Below are 18,725 nucleotides of genomic sequence, written 5' to 3'. Positions count from 1 at the left end.
CCTACATGTTAACATCTTTGAGGAAGGCCTTCAGTGATTCTTTGAAATTATTCCTTTGTCCTCCTCTCAATCAACTGCCTTACTTGAGCGAGGAGAAGATTTGCTTTGGTAGTTGGAACTCAGAAAAACTAAGAATGCGGTCAGCTCAGTTGATTTCAGATGATCATGGCCTTGATGCTAATGCTATTGGCTCTTTCAAGGACACTGATGTTAATACGCCTATCCTCCCAGGTAATTTGGAAAATCCTCCTTAAAACAACATTGATGGCACTTCTCAAGGGCCTTGAGGTCTTGAATATATGTAGTTCAAGTTTCCAAACTGTACAAGAGTCAGAAGGATGATTGCCTTATAAGCAAGGATCTTAGTATCAGCACTGATGTCATGGTCAAAGAATTTCATCCTAAGATGCCTGAAAGTGGCACTTGCAGATTGGATGCAATGTTGAGTCTTCGTGCTCAATGAGAGGGAGCTTCCCAGGTTGGGGAAATGTTCCCCAAATGGAGGAATGGACTTGGACTTGATCTGGGACAGGTTGGTAAAGATTTTGAGTTTTTTTGAGGCTGAGGCCAAGACCAATTTGTCAGTATGCTTTCATGAAGACGTTTAGCGAGACTTGAAGATTTTCTTCTGAGAGGACAAGAACATTGTCATCCATATACTGAAGTTCCATGAACAAGACTGCCATTGTCTTCTTGGATTTTAACTGGGTCTGTTTTCTGTCCATCCTCTAGAAAATGTCCACACCAATGGGAAACTTGTTCTTGTCAAGGAAAATGGTGGGGATGTAGATGGATAAAAACGTGGGGGCTATAATACATCCCTGCCTGACCCCTGTTTTGACCTCAAAGGATTCTGTCATATTATCATAGGTGAGAACCCTTGCCAACATCTTGTCATAGACAGGAAAGGAAATGTTGATGAATTTCTCAGGATAGCCGTCTTTTAACAGTGTCTCCCATAGTGTTTCTCGATTAAATGACTCAAAAACCTTGGTCATGTAATGAAGGCTAGGTAGAGCAGTTGGTGCTAATCCTGGCGTTTCTCTTGGGAGTTGCTGAGCAGTGAAAAATACTATTCACAGTTCCTCAGTTTGGTTGTAAGCCACAATGGATTTTAGAAAGGATTTCCTCAGATAGTGCATTTATTTCTACGTTAGCAAAGTTTTTAACAGCAAATTCAATCTACATACATCTCAGTTCATGTCTCATCTCATTCCCTTATTTCACTTACGTATTAGTACATGGTGGATGAAGAAAATCAGGAAAATGTAGAATTGACAACTTTACCTCTCTTGTGAACATCATCAGGGCAATGTATCCAAGATTTTATATATCCAAGGCTATGCACTTTTTTTAAAATCCAGAAATAGAACTGTATTGCAGTGATATGTATTCATCTGCAGATCCCCAACTAGTTTGGTGATTCTGGGCTTCTCCTACTCTGTCATTATAGCTTTGCCAGAAACTTTAATGTTCCTGAGGCAGAGACAGTAATGGAGTAGAAGAATAACTAAATAAGAACTGGGTGAACAGGAACATAATCTGTCCTTACCATGCAAGGGGAAATTGAGCCCAAATGAAGGACCAAGTTACTTGACTGTTCTCCAGGCAGACAATGGTAGGGACCTAAGAAAACAGAAACACAAATGAAGAAAGCAGTCAGAATTTCTAAGTGTGAAGTGTTTAGAACTGGGATAAATTTGTTTAATCAAGAATATGCCAATTCAGGTAAATATCCATTTCCCTGACAGTCACCTGGCTGGTAGGCGGAGAAGATAAAATGGTTGACTATCAATGTCTATGGAATTCTCTCCCTCAGTTAACAACTTAAAATACATCAAAATCATATGCTGACAACCACTATTAATGCATATTGACATTAAAAATCAAGCAGAATAAGTGAAGGGTCCTTTGGCACTTCATGTTTTCTGATAAGCTAAAACAGTCCACAAAGTTCCAATTATTTTGGCTACATACTATGGTTTCATCACACTTCTTTTGTTTCCACATGGGATGTGGATATCGTGAGAAAGAAGAATATTTGTTGGCCATTCATCACTGCTCTTGAATTGAGTGGTCTGTTAGGCCATTCAGGGAGTAGTTCAGGATCTATTACATTGCTATAGGGTTGAAGTCAGATATAGGCTTGGCTGGATAAGGGCGGAAGATTACATTCCCTAAAGGACATCAGTAAACCAGATGAATTTTAGATGCAATTTTGACAGTTTCCAAAACATTAGTCTGAACCTCTGATTACTAGTCTAGTGATAGCACCACTGATATCACTGCCAAACTGCACATCTCAACTTGGTCATCCGAAGCACTCCCAATGTTCTTTATCGCAGATGCTGAGGTTTCTCGCGCGCACACACACAAGCCTCTCTCTGAGACTCGACATTATACTCAATGGGGGACGACATTATACTCAATCGCAGGCTAAAGTGAAAGTGCAGAAATGGCGACGCTTCTCGTTTCCCTATTTCTAAATCTTGCTGTGCGTCACCGATGTGCGTCCAGCTACAGATATGTTATGTTTAGACCTTAAACTTGCCAGCCATACGTGACACAGGCACACCACCATATCGGCGCCATGACCCACAGCCCAGGATCTATTCGCACAGAAACATTCGTATAGCGGTATGTAGGGGCCACAACAGCTTTCCTATACTGCTCTTTTACCTGAAAACAATTTGCATCGTTATCCGCTCGCGCCCCCCAACCGCGCAATCACACCCGCTTGGCCGCGTGCCCTTGCTGCGGCCGCGCAGGCTCAATCCTTTGGCCGCGTGTTCCTGTTGCTGCCGTTATTGCTAGGTCATCTCTCTAAGCTGCATGACGAGCCCGGTGCCATTTTGTGAGGAGTACCTGGTGTCGTCATGGTAAATGATAAAGAAATAAAATGAATTGCAGGCAAGGATAGAACTAAAGGCGAAAGTAAGTGTGGAGCCTGGGGAAACGATGTTTGATGAGGCAAGCCAGGTATAACTGATGGTTCCTGGTAAAGAATGATGGATAAGGGCCAGAGAAAAGTAAAAGCCAACTCTGTATTTCAATTGTTTGAAAGTGTACTGAATCACGATAAAGTTGGTTAGTGTTTCCAATTATGCTTGTTATTTGAAAATGACGTGGTGTAAATAATGAATTTTGCGACTTCAAATGAAAAGCTGATGATTTAACCACCGTCTTCCATATATTAATTTCATATATGAGAAAATGTTTACCAATTCTCTTTCTATAATTCTTAAGTATAATTTCCGTAATGGATATGTAGAGGACAAAGATAAGCATGTATTTAGATAACCACTTGAAAAGCCTTTGCATATGAGGTCTTGGACCAACTTACAGAAAATAGAAAGACAGTAGATTGTGGATTACTGGAATGGATAGTGGTCCAAGGAGGCTGTAAATGTGCTTGAATCTCTATGACTGTTTGTGACAGGGAGGATCTGACTTTCTCATTTTGCTTAGATGGGCCATTGGCCCCAGGAAATATAGACCAAAGTGCCCACTTGTGCTTTTGAGCTTTTGGTTTGTTAGAAAGAGTCTTACAGTTCAGAGGGTTGTCATTTGGTCTGTGCCACTTCTTAAAAGAGCCATCCAATTTCAGACCAATTTATGATGCTGTGTGGCCTCCTGTATTCATCCAGCTCTATAAATGTTCTCTCAGATTCTCCATCATCTGCTGTTCCTACTATCTCTGCAACAATTTCAGACCAATCTCAGCTTCTCCCCGATAAGTCTATGAATTTTTAAAAAAAAATGTTCATGGATTGTGGACATCAATGGTTGAACAAGCATTTATTGCCCATCATAGTTGCTGTTGGGAAGGTGATGTGAACTGCATTCTTGGACTGCTGAAGTCCATTTGCTGTAGGTATACAAGCAATTCCATCCGGGAGGTAATTCCAGAATTACAGCATGGTGGCTCAGTGGTTAGCACTGCAGCTTCACAGTGCTAGGGACCCAGGTTCAATTCCAGACTCGGGCAACTGTCTTTGTGGAGTTTTCACATTCTCCCCGTGTCTGCATGGGTTTTCTCCAGGTGCTCTGGTTTCCTCCCACAGTCCAAAGAGGTGCAGGCTAGGTGGATTGGCCATGCTAAATTGCCCGTAGTGTTCAGGGGTGTGTGGGCTATAGGGGGATGCTTCAAGGGGCAGTGTGGACTTGTTGGGCCGAAAGGCCTGTTTCCACACTGTAGGGAGTCTAATCTAAAAATATGGACTCAGCAACATTAAAGGAATAGCAATCTATTTCTGAGTCAGGATGGTGAGTAGCTTGGAGGAGAACTTGCAGGTGGTGCAATTTCCATATATCTGCATCCCTGATCCTGGCAGTGTCCATGGGTTTGGAAGGTTCTGTCTAAGGAGCGTTCATGATCATTTTTGGTGCATCTTAAAGTCATAGAGTATGCCATAGAACAAGCCTTTTGGCCCATCACATACATGCCAGTCAAAAACAATTACCTATATATTTCCAAAAAATCATTGGATTCTGGAGAAGTGCCAGAGGATTTGAAAACTGCTGATGTGACACCTTATTCAAATAGGAAGAGAGGCAAGAAGTGGGTAACTGTAGACTGATTAGCCTAACTATTTTTGAAAAGGCATTAGAATCAATTATTAAAGAAATAAAAGCAGAACATCTGGAAAATCATTATCTAAAAAAGCAGAGTTAACATGGCTTTGTGGAAGGGAAATCATGTCTGACTAATTTATTAGACTTTTTCGAAGAAGTATCAACCAACATGGATAGAAGGGACCCATAGATGTGTTGTATTTGAACCTCCAGGAGGTATTTGACAAGGTACCTCACAAAAGACTGTCATAAGATAAGAGCCCATGATATTAGAGGTATTATATTGGCATGGATAGAGAATTGGCTCATGGGCAGGAAACAACGAGTAGTGATAAGGAGTTCTTCCCAGGGTGGTGACCCTTGACCAGTAGGGTCCCACAAGGGACTGCAACTGTTTACTATATATAGAGTAATTAAGTCAAACAACACAGAAACAGACCCTTTTGTCCAACTCATCTGCACCGTCCAGACATGCCAAACTGACTCAGTCCCATTTTCCAGCATTTGGCCTGTATTCCTCTGAACTCTTCCTGTTCATATACCCATCCAGATGCCTTTCAAATGTTGTAATTCTACCCGCCTACATCTGCCAGCTTGTTCCATACACACACCACACCTACCCGCCTACATCTGCCAGCTTGTTCCATACACACACCACACCTTAGTGAAATAGTTACCCCTCAGGTCCTTTTCAAATCTTTCCCCTCCCATCTTAAGCCTTTTCCGTTTAGGTTTGGACTCCCTTATCTTAAGAAAAAAACTTTTGCATTCACCCCATCCATGCCCCTCATGGTTTTATAAATCTTGATAAGGTCACCCCAGCCTATTCAGCCTCTGCCTATAATTCAAACCCTTCAACCTACAAATCTTTCCAGCACCCTGTCAAGTTTAACGATATCCTATTCATGACTTGGAGGAGGGAGTTGAATGTACTGTAGCTACAGTTGCAGATGGCACAAAAATAGTTAAAAGGTCAGGTTGTGAGAGGGATACAAACAGTTTACAGAGAGATGTAAGTAAGTGGACAAAATTTGGCAAGTGGAGTGTAATGTAGCAAAATGCGAAGTTGTTCACTTTGGAAGGAAGAGCAAGAGAGCAGGATATTATTTAAATGGAGAGAAACTCCAGAATGTTGCAACACAAAGGGACTTGGGGATACTTGTGCATGAAACATAGCAAGCTAGCACGCAGGTGCAGCAGGTAATCAGGAAAGGCTGGTCCTTATTTCAAGATGGTTGAAGTATAAGTGTAGGAAAGTCTTACTCTAATTGTATAAAGTGCTGGTGAAACCATATCTTGGAGTACAGTGAGCAGTTTTGGACCTTTTAATGACGGAAAACCAGCATTTCACTGGAGGCAGTTGAAAGAAGGCTCAGTAGGATGATCCTTGGTACAGAAAGACTGTCTTATGAGCAAAGATTAAACAGGCTGGGATTCTGCTCACTGGAGTTTAGAAGATTGAGAATTGATCTCATTGAAACATATAGGATTCTTTAAAGGCTTGACAGGGTAAATGCTGAGAAGATGTTTCCCTTCATGGGACAGCCTATGTCCAGAGGGCATGGTCTCCGAATGGTGGGATGGCACTTTAAAATTGTGAGGAGGAGGAATTTCTTCTCAGAGGGTTGTGAATCTTGGAACTCCTTGCCACAAAGAGCTGTGGGGACAAAATCTTTGTGTATATTTAAGACTGAGATAGATTCTTGATCAGTAGGGAAATCATGGGTTATGTGTGAAAAGGGCTGGAAGGCCGACATAAGAAATGTTGGATCAGCCATAATCATAGAATCAGAGAACCAAAAGAACCCCTACAGAGTGGAAACGGGCCCTTCGGCTCAACAAGTCCACGCCGACCCGCAGAGGGAAGAGTAGGCTCAATAGGCTGAATGATCTGCTGCTGTTCCTATTTTTTTAATGGCCTTATGGCCTGATCCTCTTTCAGCACTTGGCCCATAGCCTTGTATGCTTTGGCAAATGCCCTTCTAAATACTTCTTCAATGTCACGAGAGTTTCTGCCTCTACCACTCTTAAAAACAGTGAGTACCAGATTCCTACTAGCCACGAGGTGGAAATTCTTTCCTCACATTTCCTCTAAACTGACTTCACCTTATCTGAAATGTATGCTTCCTAGTTGTTTTTCTGTCCATAAAAGAGAAAGGTTTGTAGATGGTAGGTAGTGCTGCTATTGTACATCGGTGCTGGTTGTGAATATCCATGGATATGGGTCCAGCTAAGTGAACAGCTTTGTCCTGGATGATGTCAAGCTTCTTGAGTGCTGTTGGATCTGCACTCATCCAGCAATTGGAGAGTATTCTATCATATCCCTGAATTCAAATTCAGCCAATGCAAATGGTATAATCTGAATTCATTTTTAAAAATCTGGAAGTTAGAGTCTAATGATGATCATAAAACCGTTACTGATGTTGGAAACATCCTTCTTGTTCACAAATATCTTTCTGGGAAGGAAACAACTGTCCTTACCTGGTCTGGCCTACATGTGACTCCAGACCCACACCATGTGTTTGATTTTTAATTGCCATCATTGCACTTGGGGACGGGACGGGCAATAAATCTGGCCTAGCCAGCAACCCTCACGTTCCATGAATGAATTTTTAAAAATTAGATTCCTAGCTTCTGACCTGTATTTACATGCTGGTCTAGTTCACTTTCTGGTCATTGGTAAACCTCACGTTATTGATAGTGGGGGATAAGTAATTGTATGCCATTGAATCTCAAAAGGTGATGGTTAAACTCTCTCTCGTTTTTAGGCATTTGTGTGGCATGAGTGTTAATTGCCACTTTTATTGCATGCACTTTGGAATTGCTGCAGGCCATTTGTAGCAGGTAGACCTAAAATGCTACTAGGGAGGAAGTTCCAGGATTTTGACCCAGTGACACTGGAGGAATGGCAATATAATTTCCAATCTGGATGGAGAGGAGCTTGGAGGGGAACTCGCAGGTGGTTCTGTTCCAGTGTATCTGCTGGCCTTCTCTTGCTTGAGCGTAGTGATCAAGGGTTTGGAACCCGCAGGAGCTTTGGTGAATTTTTGCAGTGCACGTGAGACACTTTGTCCAAGGTGGTGTTGGTGTAGGCAAGTTGAGCCTGGGCTCATCTGCTCCTATTGGCTGAATTTTTCCTTTTTTCCTTCTTTTTGGTTTTGCTTTTTCTTTCTTTGTTTTCTTTAAAGCCTGGAAAGTTACAGGAGAAGGTGAAGGCTTCTAGCAGCAGTGGTTCCACCCCAGCCCAGGCTCTCCCATCAAGCAGGTCCTGAGCTGACTGCAACAGCCCAGACTTGGAGGCTGGGCTGAGGCTTCAGGTCCTCAGCTGTGCTCAAGTGCCTGAAGGAGTGGAAGGATGGCAGATTGTCAGCGGTGTCTCAAGTAGCATCTAATGGGGAACAGGAGGCTACTCCCAACCCAGTGATGAGGTGGCTTTCAGCAGTCGCGTGTAGTGGTCTCAGCCTGGTAGTTGAAGGCAAGTGGAAAATTACTGGTTTAGTGCAAAATAGTTGTTTCGGCTGTCGAGGAACCATGTGACACTGCCACCTGGAGGGCGGTTTTCTGCACAGTACAATGTCTGGGGAAAGTACTGAAAGCATCCAGAATAGTATTCATGTAAGGGACTCTGCAGCACTCATTGGACTTCATCTCGGTCTGAGATTGTGACCAGTGGTAGGAAATGCGAGTTCTCCACAACACTCATAAGGTGGGCCCTCTGATGGGCAGAAGACAGTGAGATGTGTGGTTGGCCATGTCATGTGGTTCCTCAAAAGTCAAAACAACTATTTTGCACTCAACCAGTAATTTTCCACTTGTTTTCAATTGCTCATTATCATGTCCAATTACCCTTAACAATTAGCTCTTAATGATCTGGTTTGAAGATATCATTTTTAATCCTATCACTACATTCGGTGGTGGGATAGTGCATAGCCAGGGAGGGCATTATAGGAATCTGAAATCTTAGCTGTGAGATATAATTCAAAGAGCAAGACTATCTCATGATGTTGCTGATCAAATTCAAATTAAAAGTTGCCCTAAACTCATTTAACCAAATCCTGTATGGATATGATGTGCTATTACTAAGAAACAGCTCCAAGGTCTCGGTAAACTCTTTTCCTGAAAAATGTGGAAGTGAGTATATTACTGAACAGCTGGAAAACCAAGGTCTTCTTCCTACCAACTCCCATATCACATCTTGCCCCATCAGTTAAGATCCTGGAAAATATTAACCATTCTCCATCCTTCAGGAACCTCCTTTTGACAAAAACAAAGGATGCAATTTCTCCAATGTGCTAGCTCAGCCTTCACCTAGCTGAGGAGAAGACTTTTTGATTACCAGGACCTCAAATTCTAAACAAAGGTCATTGTTTACCAGGCAGCAGGTAGTTCCCATGCTGCTGTATGCTTCAGTGAAAATTGCAGATTGTATAATTATCGCCTCTAGCTGTCATAAAAAAATGTTGCACAAAGACAAGTGGAATATCTACCCAGACAGTTTTGTTACGGTAGAGAAAGCGGGGACTTAAAGATGTTGCAATCAAATGAAATTCGGTGTCTACAGTATTTGGGTGTTGTATAAATTTAAAATTACATCTATGGAAAATACGTCTGGCCAGAAGATAGAAATCATGTTATTGTAAGTTTACCTCTGTTCAAGGAGATGTGATGGCTCTGAAAAGAACCTTTGGCTTTCCAGCTGTGGCTCAGAATTTATGATTTAGGAACTGAACTGATGCTGCCATATCAGGCAAGAGTAAAGTTATCCAGATGTTTGAAACACTTCCTTCCAGAAGGTAGTCACAGTCCTTAGGTACTGCATTAATTGCATAAGTGAATGGTTTGCACAAGTTACTTCTCAGTCAAAAAGTCATGTTTTTTACACTAGGCCTATTTTCATGCATTTTTTTTTAACTTTGCTTCAATTAGTCATTGTCATGCCAAATTAACTTGAGCCTTTAACCCTTAATGATCTGGTTTGGGTATTCATTTTTTTAAGCCCAACACTACACAGTGAAAGAGATTCTACATTATCAGTATCTGGCACTTCATACCACATTTAAAAAACAGGACCTCCAAGGTAGTAATCTCCAGACTATTACTTGAGCCGTGTCATTGTGATAATAGTGAACATAATAATGGTGAATATTGATATTCAACTTCAATCATTTGATTTTAATATTGTGAACTAGAAATGGCTTTAAAAAGCACAGATACTGACCTAAGATGGCTGCTGTTATCACCTGACCAGGTTGAACCAGGCTCCTGAAACCATAAGTAGACAAGGATCAATCAACGCCAAAATGAACATTATTATTAGAGGGAATTGAAACTGGGATCTGTATCACTTGGTTGATTCAAGCTGTCTAGAAACTACATGTTGGGTTGAAAGAGACAGTAAGAACTGCAGATGTTGGAGTCAGAGATAACACAGTGTGGAGCTGGAAGAGTACGGCAGGCCAGGCAGAATCAGAGGAGCAGGAAAGTTGACGTTTTGGGTCGGGATCCTTTTACAAGCCAACTAATTCATAGATAAATGACCAGAATTTGCTATTGAAATTGTGACATGAGCATCACTGGCTAGGTCAGCATTTGTTGCCCATCCCCAAATGCCTTGAGGGCATTTGAGAGTCAACCACATTGCTGTGGGTGTAGACTCATGTAGGCCAGATCAGGTGAGGATGTCACTTTCCTTTCTTAAAGGACATTAGTGAGGCAGATGGGTTTTTCCAACAATCAGCAATGGATTCATAGTCATCATTAGACTTGTAATTCCAGATTTTTATTGAATTTTAAATTCCACTATCTACCATGGTGGGATTCAAACCTGGGCACTCAGAACATTAATAACTGGGTTTCTGGATTAACAATCCAGTGATAATACCACAAGACCAGCACTTCCCCATAAATGGACCTTTATCAACAGTTGCTTCTGAGTAGAAAAGCAGAGACAGGGAAAACTGTATTTGTAAGCAAGAGCTGGAAAACTGTCTCCCTCTATCAACCTGATAAGTCAGTGACCAGTGGAAAAGTAACTTCGTAAAAACACTGTTCAATGAGAAATCAAGGTTATCTGCAGTCTTCACTACTTTTGAGGAAACAAGAAACAATTACACCATTTGGATTCAGATTTAACTTTCGCAGCCCAAAGCTTTTAAAAACTTTAAACTGCAACTGCCTGCATCCTTTTGTCTGTGTAGGCAATCTCCCTGTCCACCACAGTTTCACTCTTACATTGCATACGTGCAAAAATCATTTGTTGCATTTTCTTAATTTCCTGAGTTTAATGAGTGATAAAATTCCACATTTTTCCTCTTAAGGAAACCTTGTCGTTGACTGTCCATCTTTGATCTGGCTAGCTAATTGAAATTAGATAGTTATGTGTGAAAAATAAAAAAAATTGTTAGCCACTGACTAGAGAAGGCTTTATAAAGAGGAAAGCCAATCACATCTCTTCCCTCACCTAGTCATAAGAAGGCCCTAATTGGAAAAGGGCAAGTAAGATTTGAGAAGTGAATGCTTGGCACAAAAAATGGTATGGGACAATTCAGTTTTGTTTTCTAGGATGCTGGCACCAGTACTGGAAAATTAGGGGACTTCACTTATAGATAGGTCGATACCTGAACTATGCTGGGAGCAGTGAACTGTTGTACTCACAAAGTAAGATTATTTAAACTAAGTAGTGAAGGCAAGGAATCAAATTTGGGAACAGGTGATAAATCAAATAGCATAGACAAGACAAGAGAGCAAGATATTATGGGAAATGATATACAGTTCATGACAGGAAGGGCAAAGATTACAAATCTAAGAGTAAATCAGCTGATAAGTCTAAATGTTACAAATTAAAGGGACAGAACTAAAGGGCTGAATTTTTGGGCAACATGTCATTTGACAAGAGATTCCCACAAAGGGGAATGACATACGCGATCAAGATAGCAACAGAGTAGGGCTCCTGAGCCCTCATTCACTCCAACTTTTTTTTTCTTTTTATTTACCTCTTGTCTTGAGCTTGGCCAGCATCAGTGGTAGCAAGGAACCCTCGCGCGGACTCAAGGAAGCCTAATGTGGACCTCATGGCAGCAGCCAGTGGGCCTAATGTGGACCTCATGCAGTGGTAAGTAGGTCCAACACACAAACCTTGTGGTGGCAGAATGTGAACCCATTCCTACTTCTTTGGGTTGAGCACGGGACTTAGCATTGGAATTGGTCACTGCTACACCAGCCGAGGCAATGTTGGTGAGGTAGGCCCAGCAGTGAAAGATGTGTGTGAGGATCAGCGACTTCATCGTTGTTTGGACCTGGCACAGGTGGCAGCGAGGCTGTGGTGGAGGAGAATCAGCCAGCGGTGAAAGATGGCACCTGAACAGTGGTGACTTTTATGTTGGGTAGATCTGGTGTAGAAGGTGGCGGGGCAGTGGAATTAGGCTGGTGATGCATGCATTGTTGATGATGAGCTGGTTCAGTTCTGACAGACTGACTTCAAGCTACAGCTTTCTTTTTTCTTATTCTTAAAACTATTCAAAATGGTGTCAGATCGTGGTGACAATGAAAATGCTTTCCATGATATTTCACTGTTTTTCTTACTGCAAAATACACGTGCCAATAAAACCATTCATTCATTTATTCAGATTCTGATATTGAAGCCTGTGATGTAACAGCATGACGTAGGAGCTAGTGGACTCTATCGTGGTTCATAGTGACCATATCTGTAGCAAGTGTTGGTTGCTTGAGAAACTCTGGTTCTGAGTTGATGAGCTGGAATTTGAGCTTGAATACTGTGACATATCAAGGAGTGGGAGGGTTAACTGGATGCTGTGTTTCAGCAGATAGTCACACCCCTTAGATTAGTTACCTCCCATTTGTTCAGTGGTCAGGAACAGGAGGGTATAACTATTAGAGGGATCCATAAGGTCATCAAGAGCCTTGGTGTTGATCTTGTCTAAAGTCTTGAGGTTTGAGGTTCTTGCTCCCTGTGTGGATGGGAATAAGGGATTCTGGGAGAAAACTGGTCATAGTACCATAGTACATGGTACCATTCAAGATTGGGGAGAAATGAGGAGTACAGATGTTATCAGGAACAGTTGTGTTGGGGGAATAGACACTGTTCTCTGTGGCCAGAATCAAGAGCCCCAAAGGTTGTGTTGCCTGCTCGTTGCCTGGATTTGGGATATCTCAACTGGGCTGCAGAAGAGAGATAATGGGAACTGCAGATGCTGGAGAATCCAAGATAATAAAATGTGAGGCTGGATGAACACAGCAGGCCAAGCAGCATCTCAGGAGCACAAAAGCTGACGTTTCGGGCCTAGACCCTTCATCAGAGAGGGGAATGGGGTGAGGGTTCTGGAATAAATAGGGAGAGAGGGGGAGGCGGACCGAAGATGGAGAGAAAAGAAGATAGATGGAGAGAGTATAGGTAGGGAGGGGATAGGTCAGTCCAGGGAAGACAGACAGGTCAAGGAGGTGGGATGAGGTTAGTAGGTAGATGAGGGTGCGGCTTGGGGTGGGAGGAAGGGATGGGTGAGAGGAAGAACAAGTTAGGGAGGCAGAGACAGGTTGGACTGGTTTTGGGATTCAGTGGGTGGAGGGGAAGAGCTGGGCTGGTTGTGTGGTGCTGTGGGGGGAGGGGACGAACTGGGCTGGTTTAGGGATGCGGTGGGGGAAGGGGAGATTTTGAAACTGGTGAAGTCCACATTGATACCATTAGGCTGCAGGGTTCCCAGGCGGAATATGAGTTGCTGTTCCTGCAACCTACGGGTGGCATCATTGTGGCACTGCAGGAGGCCCACGATGGACATGTCATCTAAAGAATGGGAGGGGGAGTGGAAATGGTTTGAGACTGGGAGGTGCAGTTGTTTGTTGCGAACTGAGCGGAGGTGTTCTGCAAAGCGGTCCCCAAGCCTCCGCTTGGTTTCCCCAATGTAGAGGAAGCCACACCGGGTACAGTGGATGCAGTATACCACATTGGCAGATGTGCAGGTGAACCTCTGCTTAATGTGGAATGTCATCTTGGGGCCTGGGATAGGGGTGAGGGAGGAGGTGTGGGGGCAAGTGTAGCATTTCCTGCGGTTGCAGGGGAAGGTGCCGGGTGTGGTGGGGTTGGAGGGCAGTGTGGAGCGAACAAGGGAGTCACGGAGAGAGTGGTCTCTCCGGAAAGCAGACAGGCTTGGGGATGGAAAAATGTCTTGGGTGGTGGGGTCGGAGCTGCAGAAGAACTTGGAAGTTAAAGATCCATCAGTTGTGGTCCGTGTAGATACCAGCAGTATGGGTGAAAAGAGGTTCTGCTAAGGGGATATGAGGACGTAGGAACCAAAATAAAAAGCAGAATCAAAAAGGTAATAATCTCTGGAATACTGTCTGAGCCACAAACAAATTGGCACATGGACCAACAAGATTAGAGGTAAACGTGTGGCTCAAAGATTAGTGTGGGAGAAACAGGTTCAAATTCTTGGGACATTAGCAACAGTACTGGAGAAGGAAGGAAGGAGCTGTTCCACTGGAATAAGCTCCACCTGAATCATGCCAGGACCATAGTCCTTGCAAATTGCATAACTAGGCCTGCAGATAGACCTTTAAAGTAATTGGTGGGTGAGGATGGAGGGGTGTGGGTGTTGAGTTGCATGCAAAATTATGCAAAGAGTTAAAGGATGGGAGGGCTCGGCAGAGGTTAAGGTTTTCAGAACAAGACAAAGGACGGAGTACGGAAAGAGTCAGGAATCTAATTTCAGGTACAGCAGATATGGGGACAACTATGAGAAGGGGCAGTTAATGCAGGACTCAGGCCATAGTACTTGAGTGCATGCAGCATAGGGAAAGAAGATAGATGAGCTTGTGGCGCAGATTAAAATTGGCAGATATCACAGACATGTAGCTGCAAGGAGATCAGGGCTGGGAAGTAAATATCCAAGGATGTATGTCCTTTGAAAGCACAGGCAGAAGGAGCAGGGTTGCCTTGTTTGTAAGAAATGAAATAAATCAATGGCAAGGAGTGATCTAGAGTTGGAGGGCATGGAATCTGTGTGGGCGTGGTGAGGAACTGCAAAGAAGAAAAGGACCATGATTGGTGTTTTGTGTCGGCTTCTTAGCAGTAGGCAGGATGTGGGGAAGAAAATTAAACAGGAGATAGAAAAAGCATGTAAGAAAGACATTCACAAGAGAAGAAGAAAACCACAATCGGCTTCCGTTTCTAGACGTCAGAGTTGAACGTATGACCGATGGGGAGTTCTAAACCTCGGTGTACAGGAAAGCAACCCACAATTACCAAATCCTCAACTTCCACAGCAACCACCCCAACACCCTCAAATAAAGCTGTATTAGGACACTATTTAAATGGGCCATCGCTATCTGCAACACTCCAGAATTACGCGTGAAAGAGGAAGAGCACCTATACAAAATCTTCGCTATGAACAGATATCCCTGCCACTTCATCAGCAGGTGCCTATTAATTAGACAACAACAATAGGACGCAGAACACCCTAACACACTGGCCACACTGTCCTACATCGACAACATATCAGAACTGACAACAAGACTCCAGTGACCACTGGGAATCACGGTAGCACGAGCACACAGCCACTCCAGGACAAATGCTCCCAAGGATTAAAGACCCCATTCCCACAACACTCAGAACCAGCGTGGTTCACAAAACACCATGCAACGACTGTCACAAACGTTTCATTGGACAGAAAGGAAGGAAACCAGCCATCAGAATACATAAACATCAGCTAGCAGCAGAACAACACTGCAGACTTTCCTTCGTATCAGTACACTCGGGCAACGAAGGCCATCAGTTTAACTCAGACATAGTAACTATAGTAGGCCAAGCCAAACATAGACAGGCATGGGAATTCCTAGAGGCTTGGATTTCAATCTGCAATGCAATAAATAAACATATGAAATTGTACTCCATACAAACCCATACAGAACAAAATTGGAAATGACTCACCATAATGGACCAGGCAGAATAAATTCCAAGCAGTGTAGAATAACATTGATTCATCAGAGGCTCTGATGATGTTAGCTAACATGGTGACGAAACATCTGAATGAAAACAAGCCAGCTCAGTGACCAAGTCAACAGCCTCACCCACAACCTGAGCTACAAATCTTTGCTAAAACTTTGATCACTTGATGCTGTCACATTCTAAGTGTCCTACTAACAATGGAACAAGTATGTATTTTCCATTTAATCTATTTATAAGTACTTTGGTTTTCAGTGTGTTCCCTGGAAGAAAAACTAATAATTTTCCAGCAAGGATTTTAGTAGCTTCGGTATCTCTTAATTTAGCTACAAGTTTGATTGTATCAATTAAAGAGAAAGATTTTACTTTTCTTCAATAAGAGCCCTTCATATTCTTCATGTAATTTGTTTACTTAGAACATAGAACAGTCTTAATGATTATGCCTTGCTTAGTCAGTTGATAATAACGAACTTGGGTGACCAATTCTTGTGAAATGTTCTGGGAATGCAAGACATAATGTTTCAGCAAAATGTATCCCACTTTGTTACAACGGAAACACTTTGGATATGGTTCTCACTTCCACTGTTAGTACCATTTTTTCCTGTTGAGCAAGAATTCCTGGGGCTCTCCCAGCTGTCGCTTCTTTGCCCTAACTGCTTCCTTTCACTTTCCCCCCTTCTATCCTCCAAGTTTATGCAGGTGATGAAAAAATTGTTTAATTTTAGGATCTGTTCATAACTGTCAACCATTTTGTTGCCTGTCTGGCTGTTACAATCCTGTGGCCTTGAACATGGGTTCGAGTAACTACAGGTTGCGAATTTTTAAATCTTTGAATGAAAATAGATTCTCGAGAGCTTCATATGTGTCATTTACTCATATTGCCCATACCCAATGGCCAAATTCACTGTTTCACCCTTTGAAATTTACTGTAGGCTTTCCCATGCTGTTCCTATAAGTTTTAAAACTTATAGAACATTGAACAATATGCATAGTCCCCCGGCCAATAAAGGTAAGCATGCCGTATGGCTTCTTTACTACCGTCTCTACTTGCATGTCCACTTTCAGGGAGCTATGGACTTGAACCCCAAGATCACTCTATATATCAGCGCTGTTCAGCACTGTACACTTATCTTAATATTTGACCTCCCGAAGTGCAGTACCCCACATTTACTTGGACTAAACTCCATCTGCCATTTCTCCCCCCATATCTGCAACTGATCTGTATCCCACTGTATCCTTTGACAATCTTCTACACTATCCACAACTCTACCAATCTTTGTATTGTCTGCAAACTTACTAAACCACCCATCTACATTTTCATCCAAGTCACTTATAGATGTCATAAACAGCAGAGGCCCTGCGCAGATCGCTGGGGAACATCACTAGTCATGGGTCTCCAGCCTGAAAAACACCCTTACACCACTACCTTTGCCTTCTATAGGCAACCCAATTCTGAATCTACATGGCCAATTCGCCATGAATCCCATGCATCTTAATCTCCTGGATGAGCCTATAATGAGTGACCTTGTTCGAAAGCCTTACTAAAATCCATGTAAATAACATCCACTGCTTTCGCCTCATTGATCACCTTTGTCACCTCCTTGAAAAATTCAATCAAGTTATTAAGACATTCCCTGCCCTGCACGAAGCCATGCAGATTGTCCCTAATTAGGCAATGTTTTTCCAAATGTGTGTAAATTCCATCCCTAAGAATTCTTTCTAATAGCTTCCCAAACACTGATGTGAGACTGTATAGTTTCCTGGATAATCACTATTTCCCTTCTTGAACAGCGAAACAACATTAGCTACTTGCCAGTCCCCCAGGATCTCTCTAGTGGCTAATGAGGATACAAAAATCTTGATCAAGGCCCTACCAGTCTTCTCTCTTGCCTCTCTCAAGAAGGCAGGATAGATATCATTGGGCCCTGACGACTTATCCGTCTTATCTCTTATCCATGAGATCCAACACCACTTCTTTCTTGATCTCAAAATGCCCTAGCATATTACCATGCACCACACAAATCTTACTATCCCCAATCGCCTTCCCTTGGGTGAATCCTGATGCAAAGTACTTACTTAGGATCTCATCCGCATCCTCTGTCTTCGTGCACAAGTTCCTTTCTTTATTCTTGTGTGATCCTATCTTCTCCCTAGTTGTCCTCTTGTTTTTAATGTATGTGGAGAATGCCTTGGGATTCTCTCTGACCCACCTTACCAAGGTCATTTCATGGCCCCTTCTTGTTGTCCTGATTCCCTGCTTTGAATTCTCTTCCGCTTCCTTTATATTCCTCATGGGCCCTGTCCAACTTTAAGTAAAACCCATCTCTCTTGTGCAAGTCACCCTGTCCCAGAAGTGGTCCCAATGAGTCCATAACCTTAAACCCGCCTCCTGCACCAGTTCCTTAGCCACACTTTCATCGCTTCTTTTTCTATTCCTTGCCTCACTAGAACGTGGCACTGGCAGTAATCCAGAGATTACTACCTTCAAGGTCTGCTTTTCAGCCTTTTTCCTAAATTGCTGCACTCACCCCACAGAACCTCATCCCTCTTTCTACCTATGTCGGTACCAACGACCTCTGGCTGCTCAACCTCCCCCTTGAGAATTTTGTACAACCACTCGGAGATGTTTTGACCCTGGCACCAGGAAGACAACACACCATCCTGAAGTCTTGAATGCGGCCACAGTAATTCCTGTCTGTACTCCTAGCTAGTGAGCCTCCTACCACTATTGTTCGCTTTGATCTTGCCTGACTCTGCTCTACAGCAGAACCAGTAGTGGTGCTGTAGGCCTGGCTGCTGCTGTTGTACTCCCTGAGAGGCTATCACCCCCAACAGTATCCAGTATGTTATACCTGTTAGAGAGGGGACTAGCAGCAGGAGACTCCTGCGGTACCTGCCTTCCTATCCTGGCAGTCACCCATCTGCCTGACTGAACCTGTGATGTGACTACCTTCCTGTAACTAATGTCTACCACACTTTCTACCTGTCAGGGACACTGGACCTCGCCCTGATCTCCCACACCTAGCAGGAGGAGCACACCACTGCCCAAACTGCCATCTCTGTCCCTATACACTAAGAAAGATAAAAGAATCTTACCTTTCTCAGGTTACCTTGCTTCAGGAGTGAAGTCATATGCACCCAAAATAGCCTCTTTTTTTTTTTACTGTGTCACAATCTATAGAAACCTGTTCTAACA

General features: G+C 43.0%; 1 protein-coding gene across 3 annotated transcripts in view; it reads left to right on the top strand.

The window, feature by feature from the left end:
- The first annotated feature begins 2,423 nt into the window (after nucleotides 1-2,423).
- The window catches only part of mmp15b (matrix metallopeptidase 15b), a 173,963-nt gene continuing 157,661 nt past the window's right edge, over nucleotides 2,424-18,725 (top strand). For 2 of the 3 annotated variants that reach the window (XM_059651610.1, XM_059651608.1), the window contains exon 1: nucleotides 2,424-2,637. The gene's annotated coding sequence lies outside the window, so the exon portion shown is untranslated. Of the gene's footprint in view, nucleotides 2,638-11,665; nucleotides 11,687-18,725 lie in introns of those variants that run through there. The other variant, XM_059651612.1, reaches the window with a different exon arrangement.

The sequence above is a fragment of the Stegostoma tigrinum genome, chromosome 16 (assembly GCF_030684315.1).
Source record: "Stegostoma tigrinum isolate sSteTig4 chromosome 16, sSteTig4.hap1, whole genome shotgun sequence".
Taxonomy (NCBI): domain Eukaryota; kingdom Metazoa; phylum Chordata; class Chondrichthyes; order Orectolobiformes; family Stegostomatidae; genus Stegostoma; species Stegostoma tigrinum.
Note: the sequence above shows the minus strand (reverse complement) of the source record. Positions and strands in the feature narration are given on the sequence as shown.